The sequence below is a fragment of the Cornus florida genome, unplaced genomic scaffold, assembly GCF_030987335.1.
Source record: "Cornus florida cultivar Cherokee Brave unplaced genomic scaffold, ASM3098733v1 CherokeeBrave_3.0.0_Hap2_Chr02, whole genome shotgun sequence".
NCBI lineage: Eukaryota > Viridiplantae > Streptophyta > Magnoliopsida > Cornales > Cornaceae > Cornus > Cornus florida.
This window is the reverse complement of record NW_026775572.1, coordinates 21,651,368-21,668,597: the sequence shown is the minus strand read 5'-3', so window position 1 is coordinate 21,668,597 and position 17,230 is coordinate 21,651,368.

The following is a 17,230-nucleotide window of genomic DNA, read 5'->3' as shown; positions in this document are numbered from 1 at the left end:
AACAACAGACAAATAAATGGGTTGAGTTTTTGGAGGACTACAATTTTGACTTGCAGTATCATCTGGGCAAGCCAAATGTGGTAGCAGATGCCTTAAGTCAAAAATCTCATGGGACTCTGGTCTGTTTGGCTATTCAGAAGTGGAAGATGCTTAAGGATTTGGTAGAGATGGGATTGCATTGTTTTGATGATGATGTTGACAGTGAGCTAGCATTCTTGTTTAGTCTTGTGGCTCAGCCTACTCTTGTTGTACGAGTGATTGAGTCATAAAGACAGGACCCGAATTTAGATGCCATTCACGCTTTCATCTCCAGTGGTGAAATAGTGAAAGATTGGGCCTTGCATGCCGATAGGGGTCTACGGTTTAGGGGTTTGTTGGTGGTTCCCACGGTTTGTCGTGAGGACCTCTTACGGGAGTTTCACACTTCCCGCTTTGCAGTTCATCTAGGTGGTACCAAGATGTATCACAATTTGAGACGTCAGTATTGGTGGAACAGGATGAAGAAAGATGTTGCTCAGTTTATGGCTAAGTGTCTTACCTGTCAGTAGGTGAAGGCCGAGCATTAGAGACTAGCTGGTTTATTGCAACCATTACCTCTAGCACAGTGGAAATAGGAATATATTGGTATGGATTTTGTGACAGGTCTTCCAAGGTCATGGAGGGGCAATGAAGCCGTATGGGTCATCATTGACGAGTTAACCAAGACGGCTCATTTTTTGCCTATTAAGGCAACAGATGATGCAGAGAAGCTTGGTGTACTTTATGTGAAGGAGATTGTAAGGTTGCATGGAGTTCTAGTAACCATTGTCTCAGATAGGGATGCCAAGTTCACTTTGAAGTTCTGGGAAGGATTTTAAGTAGCGTTTGGTTCAGCGTTGCATTTCAGTATGACATTCCATCTATAGACAGACAGCTAGTTGGAGCGTACTATCCAGATTTTGGAGGATATGCTTCGGGCATGTGTGCTTGACTTGGGTGGCAGTTGGGAAGATCATCTACCGCTTATTGAGTTTACCTACAATAACAGTTATCAAGCAAGTATCCAGATGGCTCCATTTGAGGCATTGTATAGTAGACCTTGTAGGTCTCCTGTTTGTTGGACTGAGGTGGGTGAGACCACCGCCTTAGGACCCGACATAGTACTCGAGACTATTGAGAAGATTAAGCTGATTAGACAGAGGTTACTTACAGCTCAGAGCCGACAGAAGAGCTATGCAGATAAGCGGAGACGACTGTTATCATTTAAGGTGGGAGACCATGTTTTTCTTCGAGTTTCTCCACGAAAAGGATTGCTGAGATTTGGGAAAAGTGGCAAGTTGTCGCCACGATTCATAGAACCTCTTGAGATTTTGGACCATGTAGGATAGGTTGCCTACAGACTTGCTTTGCCACCACAGTTGGACAGGGTCCACAATGTTTTCCATGTATCGATGTTACGGAAGTACGAGTCGGATCCATCTCACATTTTGAGTTGGGTTGATGTGGACATTGATGAGGATGTTTCCTATGAGGAGGGACCGGTTTAGATCCTTGACACTCAATAGAATGTGTTAAGGAACAAGACGATACCAATGGTGAAAGTTTTTTGGAGACACCATGGAGTCGAGGAGGCTACTTGGGAGCTCGAACAGGTGGTTTACTCTAAGTACCCAACGTTGTTTTCTTCCTCAGGTATGTCTTGATTTCGAGGACAAAATCTTTTTAAAGTTGTGGAGAATGTAATGTTTAAGTTTTTATATATATTTATGAGGGACCCACAATTTTGTTTTAAAGTGGTTAATTATAAGACCACGTTTTTTTTTTTCCTTATTCTTTGCTATCTCACTCTCTCCCCGCTGTCTGTCTTCCTCTCTGTATTTCTTTTTTCTTTTTCTTTTGCAACTTCCACTCTTGATTTCTCCCTCATTTCTTGCTATTTTGAAGTGCCGTTTGCGGCAAATTAAAGCTCACGGCGAGGCCTACAAGTTGATAGAAACAATTTCTAGTTTGGTGCACTATTTAATTTTCGAAATCTAGGGCATCAATATGGGGTTTTTCATTGCTTTAGAGGTAGGGGTCTCTAATACTCAAATTCTTGTTCCTTTGTGAGTTTCCCTACTTTAATTGTTGTCAATCATGATAGAGTTGAATTGATAATCTCTTAAATGATTTTAATTGTGTATGTGAAGCATGCTATTATGTGTATTTGTTGTTCTACATGGAAAGTATGCCTAATTGTTGATCTTCTATGCTTATTGTGTTCATTAAATTATTAAAAATTATTATGAGGAAGCATGCTAGTGGTGTAACATTAATTTTTCCCCAAATTTTTATGGTATTAAAAAGGCATGTAACATGCATTCAAAGCATGCATTCAAAGCATGAGGTATGAAAAGGGTGAAATGATTTGAAAAAGATGAAAAAGGGATTTTGGGGAGAATTTGATAAAATGGTTTTTTGAGAAAAACTCGATAGCCGCGGAGTCACCAAAGGGCCGGTGTGTTGATATAGCCTAAAGGGAACTAGGGAGATTGCTCTAGCGTGGTTGAGCTATCTGGACCCCAAATGACGCTGCGGAGGTACCAAAGGTCAGGGACAGTAGCCAATCCTTCTCTCGTGTAGCTGCGGAGTCACCAAAGGGCGGGTTATATTAACAGTTTGTGAAGTGATGATATTTTTCTAAAAATAGGGAGTGACATGCATAACATTGCATTCATGGCACGAGATTTATTTGCTTTGAACTTAGAATTGATATTGTGTTTTCCTGGCTTTGCATGACCCTAAATTCCTATTGTCCTATTCCTTGTTTGGATTCACAGGGACACAAGAGGTGTGTCTTAGGCATCACCTACTGAGTAATTTTGCTCACCACTTTTATTTAACATTTCTTTTACAGGAAACGGGAAAGAAGTGGCGGATGACATTCTACCACAGACTTAGTATGGATTAGGAGATTATTTTGTTGTTTTTGTACTTGGGTCACTCTATTTTTGTAAGACTAAGCATAATGCATTTTGTACGATGACTTATGGACTTTGAATATTATAATTATACCTATGGGCTTGTAAAACATAGACATTTGATCTTAATCTTGTATTTTGGGACTGTAATTATGATACTTGGATAATATAGTATGTGGTTGTACTACCATGGATTCTATTAGATGTTTATTGTGTTGGGACAGGTTAAAAATGCTTTTAAACAGGTTTTTGTAGGATGATTTTTAGCGGAGATCATGCCGAATTTTTTTAAAAAATTTTGGCATCAGTTAGGGTTGTTACAAATGACTCACATAACTTAGTCAAATAATCAACAGACTATGCCACATCAGCAACGATGGCCCACAAATCAAACGGTCAACGGTCAAAGATACATGCCATTTACCACATTATCACTATACTTCGAACAGAAGAGCGAAGACTTGAAGATTTGAGTTGGGAGCAGAACTCAGGATTACTTAGGATCCAAAAGGTACTTGGTTTGGTGGCTGAAGTCTAGGGCTCGTCGAGTTGATCCTCAACCTGACTTACAGAAAGAGAAATACCATTTTGACTCCCAAAATTATCAACCTCATTTTAATATAGCTTTATAATTATTTGAAATATTTCTCTCTTTTAATTATTATATTAACTAATTCATATGTGATGTCTGTAATGTTTATATATATATATATATATATATATATTTATGATATAAAAAAATAAGTATAAAAGAACAAGAAATAAAGTGGTGGGCCCCGCCAATGTTTTAACCACCACAAAAGGCCATAAGGCCATTTCATGACCCAGTTTTTTTTTTTTTTTTTTTTTTCTCTCTCTCTCTCTGCGTCCGAGACTCTCGGTAGTTTTTTTTTTTTTTTTTTTTTTTTTTTTTTTGCAATTTCAAGCTTTGATCTAGTTTTAATCTTTTGGATTTTGGTAGAACATTGTGAAGCAAAGTTGGAGAGCTTATCGAGGCCTTCAATTTGATAGGAGCCAATCATCATTTGGTGTACTCTAGGGAGTTCAAAATTCTAGGGTTCTTGGGCTCAAAATTGTGGAGGGTTTTGCATCTAAGTGAGGTAGGGGTGTTCTAATCTACAATTTCTTGGCCTTTGGTGAATTTTTTTCCCTTAAATTTGATCCTAAGCATGCTAAATTTTAATTACTTAGCTTGTTGTTGTTGTAGTTATGTGTAATTACAATGATAATTGTGTTCCATGTGTTATATGAGTTCATATACATGTCTATTTTCATTACGGTAAATGAGCATGCTTAGTGTTTGATGTGTTGTATGTTCCATGATTATTTATTTATTTATTGTATTGAAGAAAAATGGGTGCTATGGTTATAAATAAATAAATAAATAAATAAAGGAAATGAATGTTTAGAAATTTTCATTAAATTGTGATGATGATGTAAATGGAAATGTGTGAAAACATATAGTTAAATTAATGATTTGAAGCATGAAGCATTCATGCATCCATTGGGAAAGAGAAAGGGGGAAAATAATTGTTAGAACAAATAAAATTATTTTGAGGAAAATATTTTCTAAAAGTGTTGTGAAAACCAGACGCCTAGGAGGCGCCTAGTGGTCCGTGATGTTGGTGTAGTCTAGAAGGGAATGTAGTTGAGTTAATTAGGCCGGATGTGACGCCTTGGAGTTGCCTTGTGGTTGTGAATAGTTAACCAACCTTCCTTTCGTGACGCCACGGAGGTACCTTGGGTTAGACTACATTAACGGTTTGGTTGTTGAAACGGAATTGTTTCGGAAATGGGGAGTGACATTTGCATAACATTGCACTTCATGATATCGTGGTAAATTTGTGATTGGTTGATATTTGTTATATACTTGTTATTGTGGTTGAGAATGTGTGTTTTCCGATGGCATGATCCCGTTCACTTTTTATCTATTCATTGTATGGATTCACGGGAACATAAGAAGTGTGTCTTAGACACTTCCTTCTGAGCTTATGCTTACCCCGTTATTTTTAACATTTTTCAGGATATGGAAAAGAGATGGCGGACGACGGTCCACCACAGGTTTAGATGAGCTTGAAGACCCATTCTATTTTGTTATTTTTTGTATTAAACTCTAGTATTTTGTAAATGCAATATTAACTACCTTATGACACTTTAGTTTAATTAGTATAATGTTATAAGTTATGGACTTTTAAATTCTTACTACATTTTGGACTGTAAATTGATGTAACTAAAGTGTATCCCTTGTTTGGATGAGATAGAGGAACGGGACTTCTGTATGTATGTAGCCATTTTGGGAATGTAATATAATATCTGAATTGTGCGTTGGGACAGGATAAGTTAGATTTAAGGCCCAGTAAGGCCATTGCATTTATTTTTGTATTTCTATAGGTTGTTGAGGGACATTTTATGTGGAGGTCGTGCCGAGATTTTTATAGATTTTTATTATTATTTTGGTATCTTTTCGGGTCGTTACAAATTTGGTATCAGAGCGATGGTTCAAATATTATTAGGACGACGGGTAGAGGCCTACCTGGGATTGCATGGGGAGTTGAGTTATTTACTTATTTGCTTAATTGCTTACATGATTGCATGCTTATATGCCTATGTGTTAATGTGCTTAATTATTTGAAAGGCATGCTTAATTGTTTAATTGCTTATATGATTACGGGCTAAGTGCTTAATGTTGTTGTATATTATTAGCATGATCATGTTTTTTATTAGTTGGGTATTCTGGGAGCAAGGAAGGTGTTTATGTGTTTCCATATTTGTCAAGTCATTCATGTGAGGATTCCGTTCTCGTGCGTAGTTTAGTGTCATCGTTATTGATTCGTTTCCTTTTTCTTATAGCGTCATGCCAACACGAAGGGATCCCGGGGAAAGTTCTAGCTCCAATCCCGTGGAAAGGGATCAAGAGCAAGTTGAGGAAGATATCTTATTGCGTCATTTGGTCCCACCAAGAGAGGGACAAGCGAGGGGGACCGTTGACCCACCTTTTCAGATAAATAGAGAGCAGTTGAGGTTAGCCATTCCAGAGGCTATTTTTGATGCATATCGACCAACAGGTGCGTCATCGTCACAGTTTGTGCCACCACCGGTACCACCACCACCACCTCCAAAGAAAAATGAGTTAGATGATACTCTTTACCACATTGCTAAGTTTGTGAAGTTGATGCCAACTTTGTTTGAGGGCGGTCCAGATCCGCTTGTTGCGGATAGTTTCATGGATAGAGTGGAGAAGCATATTAATGCCATGAATTTGGCAACGGACAAGTTGAAGATTACATTGGCTACTTACAATTTTGTGGGCGATGCTGAGATTTGGTGGAAGACTGTTTCTCACACCCATAATCTGGATACTATGACATATGCTACTTTCAAGAAGTTGTACTATGAGAGTACTTTACGGCGCCTAAGCGGAGGAAACTAAAGAAGTAGTTTGATGGGTTGAAGCAAGGAAGCATGACAGTTACAGAGTATGAGAATAAATTTACATCGCTTTTGAAGTTTGCACCGGGGATTGCTAATGATGAGGAATGAAAGATAGAGATGTTTGTTGATGGTTTTAATCTCATCATCAGGCCAATTGTAGTTACCTCAGAACTGACAGAGTATGCAAAAGTAGTGCGAAAGGCCTTAGTAGTTGAGGCTGAAAGCAGGGACAGTAAGGCTATCAGGGAATCCTACAAGCACAATAGGGGTATGAGTGCTTTCTCCGAGGGTCAATCACGTAAGAAGCAGAAGCATGAGTAGTCAGGGTTCAGAGGACAACAGCCAGTCAGATCCGCCCCCATAGCTTCAGTGTCCATGGGTCTTCTACACCGAATGTTACTTCGTTTAGATGCAAACAGCTGGGACATTACAAGTCCCAATGCACTCAGTCACAGGTAGCTCAGATGATTTGTTTCAAGTGTAGGTAGCCAGGGCATCATAAGTCTCAGTGTACTCAGATTCAGGTGGCATCTGGTGGATGTTTCGGGTGTGGCCAGCAGGGCCATAGGGTGAAAGATTGTCCACAGCGGGGCAGTGGTTTAGGCAGAGGTGGAGGTTCACAGTAGAGGCAGATGCAGTCTGCCACAGTTCAGTCAGGGTTTCGACCACCACCACCAACTCAGCCATCTCAACTAGCTATGTCAGCCCAGAGTTCTCGACCTGGTAGGGGAGCTTCTTCGAGTGCACCCACTCAGTAATCTGGTTATCAGGCAGGCAGTTCTCAGGGGAAGAGGACCCAGGGTCATGTGTTTGCACTTACTCCAGCCGAGCCACCATCCAGTCCTTTAGTTGTCAGGGGGTATGTTTCTTGTGTCCCATTCTTGGGCACGTGTATTGTTTGATTCCAGTGCTTCTTATTCATTCATTGCTTCATCATTTGCAAGGGCATTAGGTTTGGAGGTCAGTCAGTTAGACAGACTGCTCTATGTTGACACACTTATTGGGGATTCAATCATTCTTGGTAGAGTTTGTAGGAGTTGTTCCATCACGATTGCCGGACGTGTTCTTAAGTTCGATCTCATCCTTCTCGAGATGACGGGATTTGACATCATTCTTGGGATGGACTAGTTATCACCCTTCAGAGCTGTTATTGATTGTTTCAGGAGCAGAGTTTCAGTGTGTACCCCGGATAGGGATTGTTTCTGTTTTGTGGGAGATAGGTGCGATCCTCTCACTCATTCATTTTATGGTGTTAGGGGTTGAGATCGGCAGACATTCTTCTTGGCTAGTCTTCTCACCGATGATGACATTGAGTTTTATGGGGTTGATTATCCAACGGTTGTATGCGATTTTCTGGATGTGTTTCCAGAGGACTTGAATGAGTTGCCTCCACACCGAGAGGTGGAATTTGCTATTGATTTGATGCCTGGTACTGCGCCAATTTCTATGGCACCGTATCGTATGGCACCGATTGAATTAGAAGAATTGAAGAAGCAACTTGATGATTTAAGAGTGAAAGGCTTTATACGACCGAGTGTGTCACCGTGGGGTGCACCGGTCTTATTCGCTAAGAAGAAAAATGGTTCTTTGAGGTTGTGCATTGATTACCGGAAGTTGAATCATGTCACTATCAAGAACAAGTACTCTTTGCCAAGGATAGATGATTTATTTGATCAATTGAGGGGAGCTAGTTGTTTTTCGAAGATTGACTTGAGGTCAGGCTATTATCAGTTACAGGTTAGAGAGGAGGATATTCCAAAGACCGCATTCCGTACACGATATGGACATTATGAGTTTCTTGTTATGCCCTTTGGATTGACTAATGCGCCAACGGCATTTATGGACTTGATGAACCACGTTTTCCACGATTACCTGGATCAGTTTGTGGTAGTTTTTGTGGATGACATTCTTGTGTATTCACGGACTCGAGAAGAGTACGAGGTCCATTTGAGTATAGTGTTGCAGATTCTACGGGAGCACCGTTTGTACGCCAAATATAAAAAGTGTGAGTTTTGGCTACAAGAGGTGAAATTTTTGGGATATGTTGTCTCAGAAGGTGGGGTTTCAATTGATCCTTCAAAGATAGAGGCAGTTTTGAATTGGGAGCAACCCAAGAATGTCTTTGAGATCCGGAGTTTCCTTGGCCTAGCGGGTCATTATCAGAGATTTGTGAAGGATTTTTCCCGTTTGGCAGCTCCTATGACCAAATTGACTCGAAAAGGGATCAAATTTGCATGGAATGAGGCCTGTGAGTCATCATTTCAAGAGTTGAAAACAAGGTTGACTACGGCTCCGGTGTTAGTGATACCTGAGCGTGGCTTGGGTTATGTGATCTATTGTGACGCCTCATGTGATGGTTTGGGTTGTGTACTAATGCAAAATGATAGAGTAGTGGCTTATAGGTCTCGATAGTTGAAGACTCACGAGCTTAATTACCCTACTCATGACTTAGAGTTAGCTGCAGTTGTATGTGCTTTGAAGTGTTAGAGACATTATTTGTATGGTGAGAGATTTTAGGTGTTCTCAGACCATAAGAGTCTCAAGTACCTTTTCTCCCAAAAGGACTTGAACAACAAACAGAGGCGATGGATTGAATTCTTAGAAGACTACAACTTTGATTTGCAGTATCATCCTGGTAAGGAAAATGTGGTAGCTGATGCTTTAAGCAGGAAATCTCGTAGGACTTTGGCTAGTTTAGCCATTCGGAAATGGAAGATTTGGTTGAAATGGGATTGTATTGCTTTGATGATGATGATGATGATGATGGCAGTGAGTCAGCATTCTTGTTTAGTCTCGTGGCTCAACCCACTCTTGTTAGACGGGTGATTGAGTCACAGAGACAAGATTCAGATTTGGATGCCATTTACACTTTGATCTCCAGTGGCAAGACCGTGAAGGATTAGACCTTACATGCAGATGGAGGTCTACGGTTTAGGGGTTTGTTGGTTATTCCCACAGTTTGTCTTGAGGACGTCTTACGGAAGTTTCACACTTCCCGCTTTACAGTTCATCCAGGTAGTACCAAAATGTATCACAATCTGAGACGTCAGTATTGGTGGAATGGAATAAAGAAGGATATTGCACAGTTTGTAGCTAAGTGCCTTACCTGTCAGCAGGTGAAGGCCGAGCACCAGAGACTAGCTGGTTTATTGCAGCCATTGCCTGTAGCACAATGGAAATGGGAGGAGATAGCAATGGATTTTGTGACGGGTCTTCCTAGGTCACAGAGGGGAAAGGAAGCCATATGGGTCATTATCGATAGATTGACCAAGACGGCTCACTTTTTGCCTATTAAGGCAATAGATGATACAGAGCCACTCGGTGTACTTTATGTGAAAGAGATTGTGAGATTGCATGGAGTTCCAGTGGCTATTATGTCGGATAGGGATGCTAAGTTCACCTCGAAGTTCTGGGAAGGACTTCAAGCAGCGTTTGGCTTAGCGTTGTACCTTAGTATTGCATTCCATCCATAGATAGACGGCCAGTCGGAGCGTACCATCCAGATCTTGGAGGATATGCTTCGAGCCTGTGTACTTGACTTGGGTGGTAGTTGAGAAGATCACCTTCCACTTATTGAGTTTGCCTACAACAACAGTTATCAGGCAAGTATTCAGATGGCTCCATTTGAGGCGTTGTATAGTAGACCTTGTAGGTCTTCTGTCTGTTGGACTGAGGTGAGAGAGATAGCCGCCTTAGGACCCGACATTGTACTCGAGACTACCGAGAAGATTAAGCTGATCAGGTAGAGATTGCTTATAGCTCAAAGTTGACAGAAGAGTTATGCAGATAAGCGGAGACGACCGCTATCCTTTGAGGTGGGAGACCACGTTTTTCTTCGAGTTTCTCTACGGAAAGGGTTGATGAGGTTCAGTGGCAAGTTATTGCCACGATTTATTGGACCTTTTTGAGATCTTGGACCGTGTAGGAGAGGTTTCCTACAGACTAGCATTGCCACCACAGATGGACAGGGTTCATAATGTCTTTCATGTGTCGATGCTACGGAAGTACGAGCCAGATCCGTCTCACATTTTGAGTTGGGTTGATGTGGACATTAATGAGGATGTTTCCTACGTGGAGAGATCAATTCAGATCCTTGACACACAACAGAAGGTGTTGAGGAAAAAGACGATACCGTTAGTAAAGGTTCTTTGGAGGCATCATGGAGTTGAAGAGGCTATTTGGGAGCTTGAACAGGAGGTTCGCTCCAAGTATCCAGAGTTGTTTTCTCCCTCAGGTATGGCCTGATTTTGGGGACGAAATCTTTTAAAGTTAGGGAGAATGTAATGTTTATATATATATATATATATATTTATGATATAAAAAAATAAGTATAAAAGAAAAAGAAATAAAGTGGTGGGCCCCACCAATGTTTTAACCACGCCATTTCATGACCCAGTTTCTTTTTTTTTTTTGCAATTTCAAGTTTTGATCTAGCTTTAATCTTTTGGATTTTGGTAGAACATTGTGAAACAAAGTTGGAGAGCTTATTGAGGCCTTCAATTTGATAGGAGCCAATCATCATTTAGTGTACTCTAGGGAGTTCGAAATTGTAATGACCCGGATTTTTTGGATAATTTTTTTCCGTTGTCTTTTCCCTTCTGAGTTTGGTTTCTTGTCGATTAGTGTCATCTCGAGTGCTCTGGAGTGATTTCCGAGACTCTTTTCTGTGGATTGACAACTTCCTTTGAGGACCGAGTCAGTTCCGCATTTTTCATTTTTTGACACTATTCACTTTTTGTTTTTTCCCTATTTTGTCTTTTTCCCTATTTCGTCCTTTCCTCGTTGTCACTTTGTTTGCGTAACCACACTCTTGTGTTCGGAGTTGGTTTCTGACTTCACATATCTTCATTCTCAATGATTTCTATGAGATGCGTATCTTTACTTTCATGAGAAAGTACTCTAGTTGCTCCCGGTGCCCATAGAGGCATAAGTGCAAAGTTCTTTGGAAACATCTCCCTTTCTTGGGGTGTTTTTTAAAATAAATATCTTTTGAAGATATTTTAATTCAGGGGTATCTAAGAAAATATCTTTTGAAAGATATTTTCATTCTAGGACAATTTCGCAGTTTTCACTTTTTGGAGGGGCTATTGTGCAATTAATGAAAGTTATTACAAAATGTCTTGTTTTGAGCCTGGATCCTCGTACGGGATTCATTTTGACATTTTGTCGAGTTGTGTACTCTTGGAATTTCCTCCTGGTCGATGTTTTCCAGTTTTAGGGTTTTTGGCCCTAGTTTGCGCCAAACTTGTTTTGGGCATAACTTTTTGCTCGGGATTCGGTTTTTGAGGCCATTTCTTCCGTTATTCATATTTTCTCATTTTCAATCTTTTTTGTTCACAGAGTTTCACCGGTTGAGTGCGTTTGCTCAAAATTCACTTTTCCAGACCTGGCGGGGCACTTTTTGAGACTTACTATAAATATGGGACTTAAGAACAAAAAAATCAGATTTCTTCTTCTTTTTCCTCTCCCATGGCCGGCCAAGCTCCCTCCCATGGCTGCCACTTTTTCTCTCCTCCTTTGATCCACTTTTCTTTGATGAAAAGTCTTCGGCTTTAACGTTTAATGCTTGCCTTGACGCCGTGCACCTTTCCCCCTTATTAGAAACCATTTCTGACCAAATTTTGAGTTTGGTTTTGAGGTCAAGTTGTGATTTTGATGGGGCTTTCATGGGAGTTATGTTCACGGCGTTGTCCCTGACAAAACCTAGTAGTTTCGTCGGATTCGGAGCCGTTCCATTTTGATGGCTTTTGAGATTTTCATCTCAAATTGAGGTAGGGGATGTTTTAGGATTTTGTATGTGTTGTATGGGGTGTTTTTCAAGATTATATAACTTGATTGCATGACTTGTATCAAATCTAGAAAATTAGTAATATTTAATTCTTTGTGCAAGATTAAATTTACATTGATGTACCTTGCATGAAATTGACTTGTAGAATACTTTTAAATTAAGTCTAGGCATGTTGTTTAATATACTTAAATTTGAGAGCATTTTGATAAGTATGAAAATCTAGAGACTTTAATTAAAATGATTAATTAAAATCTATTTAATGGTTCCTTTAGCTTAATTAAGTTTTGACTTGATATTTGAGATGACTAAGACTTGTATACTAGTATATGTTAATATGGGACCATTTTATGTTGTTTTAGAATTTAGGGATTTGATTATCATGATTTAATTAAATTCCATTTTGTTATTCAATTGGCTTAATCAAGTTTTGGAATTGGTATATGCAATGACCATGCTATGTTGCTAACATGTGTAATTTGAGGCCATTTGGTTGAGAATTGCAACTTAGAGGAATTAATTAGTTTACTTGATTAAATTCCATTTCTATTGCATTATAGATTTAAATCATGTGTTTGACGTTGATTGTATATCTAAAGCATGATTTTAGACTTGTAATGAATTTATGAGATTACGTTTCAATATTGGATTATCTTGTTATAGCGTGTAACGAATTGCACACTGAAGATTCAACATGTGATGTTATTATAGCGCATAACGAATCGCGCTCTGAAGATTCAACATTTGTCATCCTATAGTAGTTGTGGATTTAGAACATGTATTGTGTGGTTATAAACTACTTGTGCATAGGATGTGGTTTCGTATATATATAAGTTGTTAACTTATTTATTTTGGAGTCACTTGGGACATGGTTACTATGATATGGCTAAAGTTCGGCTTTAGTGCGGGAGGTATGAGTTCTCCCTAATTGAGATCGTACGCACTTAGGGTGGTTTTCCCTGCGGGTTAGTGCCCGGAACAACCATTGATCTCGGCAAAATTCCGAGTCTAGATGTCCAAGTCTTCCATTATTTATTTTCGCATTCAATTCCAAGTTAGCAATCATGTTTATATTGTGACTTGTGGTTTTGGCTATCGATGATTTTGATGTTGTTAAGTACATCCATGCTTTATGATCTTTGTAGACTTTAATGTTGCCAAGTACATTCATGTTTTATGATTTTAATAAATCATTTTAATGTTGTTAAATACATTCATGTTCATGATTTTTAATAATTCATTGTGAGCTTTTAATGTTGTTAAGTACATTCTTGGTTTATGATTTTAATGAATCATTATAAGCTTTTGATGTTGAGTACATTCATGTTGTGTTGTTCAAATGTAAAGTAGGAATGATCCTATAGATTCATTTGGAACATAGACGTTAGGTGGCATGATCACTTATATCGTTTTCGTTTTTTAGATTTCAAATTAATGACTTTGAGAATCTATGTTTGTTGCTTTGTGTAAGCATGCTCCTATGTTGTTGCTTTGTGTAAGCATGACCCTATGTTGCTAAAATTGCATGAATGAGGTGATTGATGCTAGAAATGATCTTAGGTAGCTAGGATGCTCCTTGAGTCTCACCTTTGACATAGACGTTAGGTGGAATGAACTACAATAATTATTCATGCAAACTTGTAAAACGTAGGTCGATGCATGCTCATTTCCTACGAGTAACTTTATATTACTCACCCCTATGATACTGAGGCATATTTCAGGTACAGGATTCAAGGTTAGAGATTCTCACCATGCTTGGATGATTTGGGAACTTGAAGGGTTCAATTCTTGTGAAGGTTGGCTTGAAAATCCATTTGTAACCTTATATGTCAAATGTGTATATTTGCTTCTAGACTTGTAATGTGTGCCTAAGCACACTTTTTGATTCTCATTTTATGTATATGACATGAGGCCAATGGCCAAACTCCTTTTGAAATTAAATTTATGTCATGGATGTTAATTTTTGCCTTCAATGAGAACATATAGAAAACTATGCGTTTTAGTATGCTATTTTGCACCGGAGCGTGCATTGTGTATGAACTTCTTCCATTAGCATTCATTTAACATGCATGAAATGTGGCCAAGGGCCAAACGGCATTTCGAAACCATTTCATGATTTTAGGTTTCAAGTTTTCATTCCAAACTTTATTTTTGGCATTTTAGCCGTTGGGGGGTCATATTTTGCTTCGGCCATATTTTTGAGCCACGGACCATTGCAGCACATCTTATTAGGTAAGTTACGTTTGCGTGCATGGTCGTTTCCGGGCAAAGCTTCTTCTTTGGTGAAATGAGCCTCCTACGGACTCATTTTACATTTTTGTTGCACATTCTGACCTAAGGGTATTTTGGGAATTTTCTTTGGGAAATAAATTCCGTTCTTCACATGGTTGAATAGAAAACATGATTTGGGGGGGGGGGGGGGGGGTGGGGGGGTTCTTTTTTGTAGTTTTCCAGAAAATGTCGTCTTGACATCGGAAATCGCTTCCGAAGTTCAGCTCTCAGTTTTTAAATTTAGCAGCTTTTTGAACCCTCTGGACTAGTTTTCTTGAGAGGGCATTTTGGGTATTTCAAATTGCGTATGTTTCAATTTTCCTACGAATCACGTAGAAAACTCAATTTTGAGGGGGGTTTCTTCTTTGTGTTTTTCCAGAAAATGTCATCTTGGCCCTCAAATTTCCATTTTTCCCGAAAAAATCCCTGCTGCCAGGTTTTTGGGTCGCACCCTTACTGGCCCTTCACATCTAAACGTTTAGATGGGGTCTCATAACCGGTTAGTTGGCTTGGGGCAGTGTCTTGGTCATGTTTCTTGGTCTCCTAACCAGTTAGGAAGGTCTCCTAATCGGTTAGATGTTCATGGGTTGCCTCTTTTGGACCGTTTTGCCCCTTCTTCTTCTGTTAACCATATCTTCTTCATCCGAACTCCGAATCAAGCGATTTTTGAGTCAAAGTTCATTGATTTTTCATTGTCTTTCGAATGGTGTACTCAGTGGCACCCAATTTTAAGCAGGAAGTGACAATTTTTCACCTATGTTCATTTTTGTTCATTTTTGAAACTTTGTTTCCCCATTTGATTCCTTTGGGTTCCGTGACCTCGTTGAGGGTCATAATGGTGTTTTAAAGCCATGTAGTATCTGTAGAGACCGTTGTTTTATTTTTTGCTTCCGCATTTTGGATCTGTTATCGGGTCATCTTTCGATTCATTACTGATGCATCGGGTTGAAAAACTTGGGCCGTCACAGAAATTCTGGGGTTCTTGGGCTCAAAATTGGGGGTTGTGCATCTAAGTGAGGTATGGGTGTTCTAATTTACAATTTCTTGGCCTTTGGCGAATTTTTTCCCTTAAATTTGATCCTAAGCATGCTAAATTTTAATTACTTAGCTTGTTGTTGTTGTAGTTATGTGTAATTACAATGATAATTGTGTTCCATTTGTTATTTGAGTTCATATACATGTCTATTTTCATTACGATAAATAAGCATGCTTAGTGTTTGATGTGTTGTATGTTCCATGATTATTTATTTATTTATTATATTGAAGAAAAATAGGTGCTATGGTTATAAATAAATAAATAAATAAAGGAAATGAATATTTATAAATTTTCATTAAATTGTGATGATGATGTAAATGGAAATGTGTGAAAACATATAGTTAAATTAATGATTTGAAGCATGAAGCATTCATGCATCCATTGGGAAAGAGAAAGGGGGAAAAATAATTGTTAGAACAAATAAAATTGTTTTGGGGAAAATATTTTCTAAACGTGTTGCGAAAACCGGACGCCAAGGAGGCGCCTAGTGGTCCGTGATGTTAGTGTAGTCTAGAAGGGAATGCAGTTGAGTTAACTAAGCCAGATGTGACGCCTTGGAGGTGCCTTGTGGTCGTGAATAGTTAACCAACCTTCCTTTCGTGACGCCACGGAGGTGCCTTGGGTCAGACTACACTAACGGTTTGATTGTTGAAACGGAATTGTTTCAGAAAAGGGGAGTGACATTTGCATAACATTGCACTTCATGACATCGTGGTAAATTTGTGATTGGTTGATATTTGTGTTGGGATTTATATGTCCTGACATAGCAAATTCCTATCTGGATTAAAGTGACAGATGTTCCTGACGTTTCTGAAATATTTATGCTTTATACAATTAGTGAATTCAATGTATTATATTTCGATTTATTATAGAATTGATAGTGTCCATTTGATTACAAGAGATATTTATATATATGTATGTGATGGCAATCAATGCATGATATATAAATAGTAATCATAAATGGTTCATAGTCGGTAATTATGGATGGACTCATAATTAATTAAGACTTGAACTGGATCCACGTTAGGTTGAGATATATTGCAAGAGCCGTCGTATGTAATTACTCCTTATCACCGTCATGACATTTGACTCTTAAGCATAAGAAAATTATAGACTCTTTTATTAATTAATAATTAATTTGATTTGTTCGGCGGATTCTTCGGGATCCTTAGACTGACACTTTGGATAGTTATATAGTTAATAGTTAAAGGGTTATATTTTCAATATTTGCATCATTGCTACTTGTATTTATTTTGTATTGATTATGGTTGCTCACAAAGTAAATTCGAAGGCCTTCGTGTATTTTTAGACAAAATGATTTATTATATATTTATTTATTTAAATTATTATTTTTGTCAAACAAATGTTTTATTGTGATCGAGTCAGAAATAATCAAAGGTACCAAAATAAATATATTAATTAAGTAGTTAGATTGATGGCTCTATTTATCCGATAACTAATTATGCATAGAGGGGTCAAAGTGTAATATTGACTTAGAAGTTATTTATTATTTAATTAGAGTTCAATTAATTTCTTTTAGTGGAGTAGAAATTAATTTATGAATTAATTGAATTGGGTCCATGGACTGGACCAATTATTAATTCATTGTAGCCAATAAAATAATAGGCCCAATGGATTCTCACTCATATCCCAACTTGATATTGGAATCATATTAGATTTGAGACATGTGAATTAGAGATTGAGAATGATTTGTTATTTCCTTTTCTTTATCTTTATGTTGCCTATAAATATACATGATCTATGTAT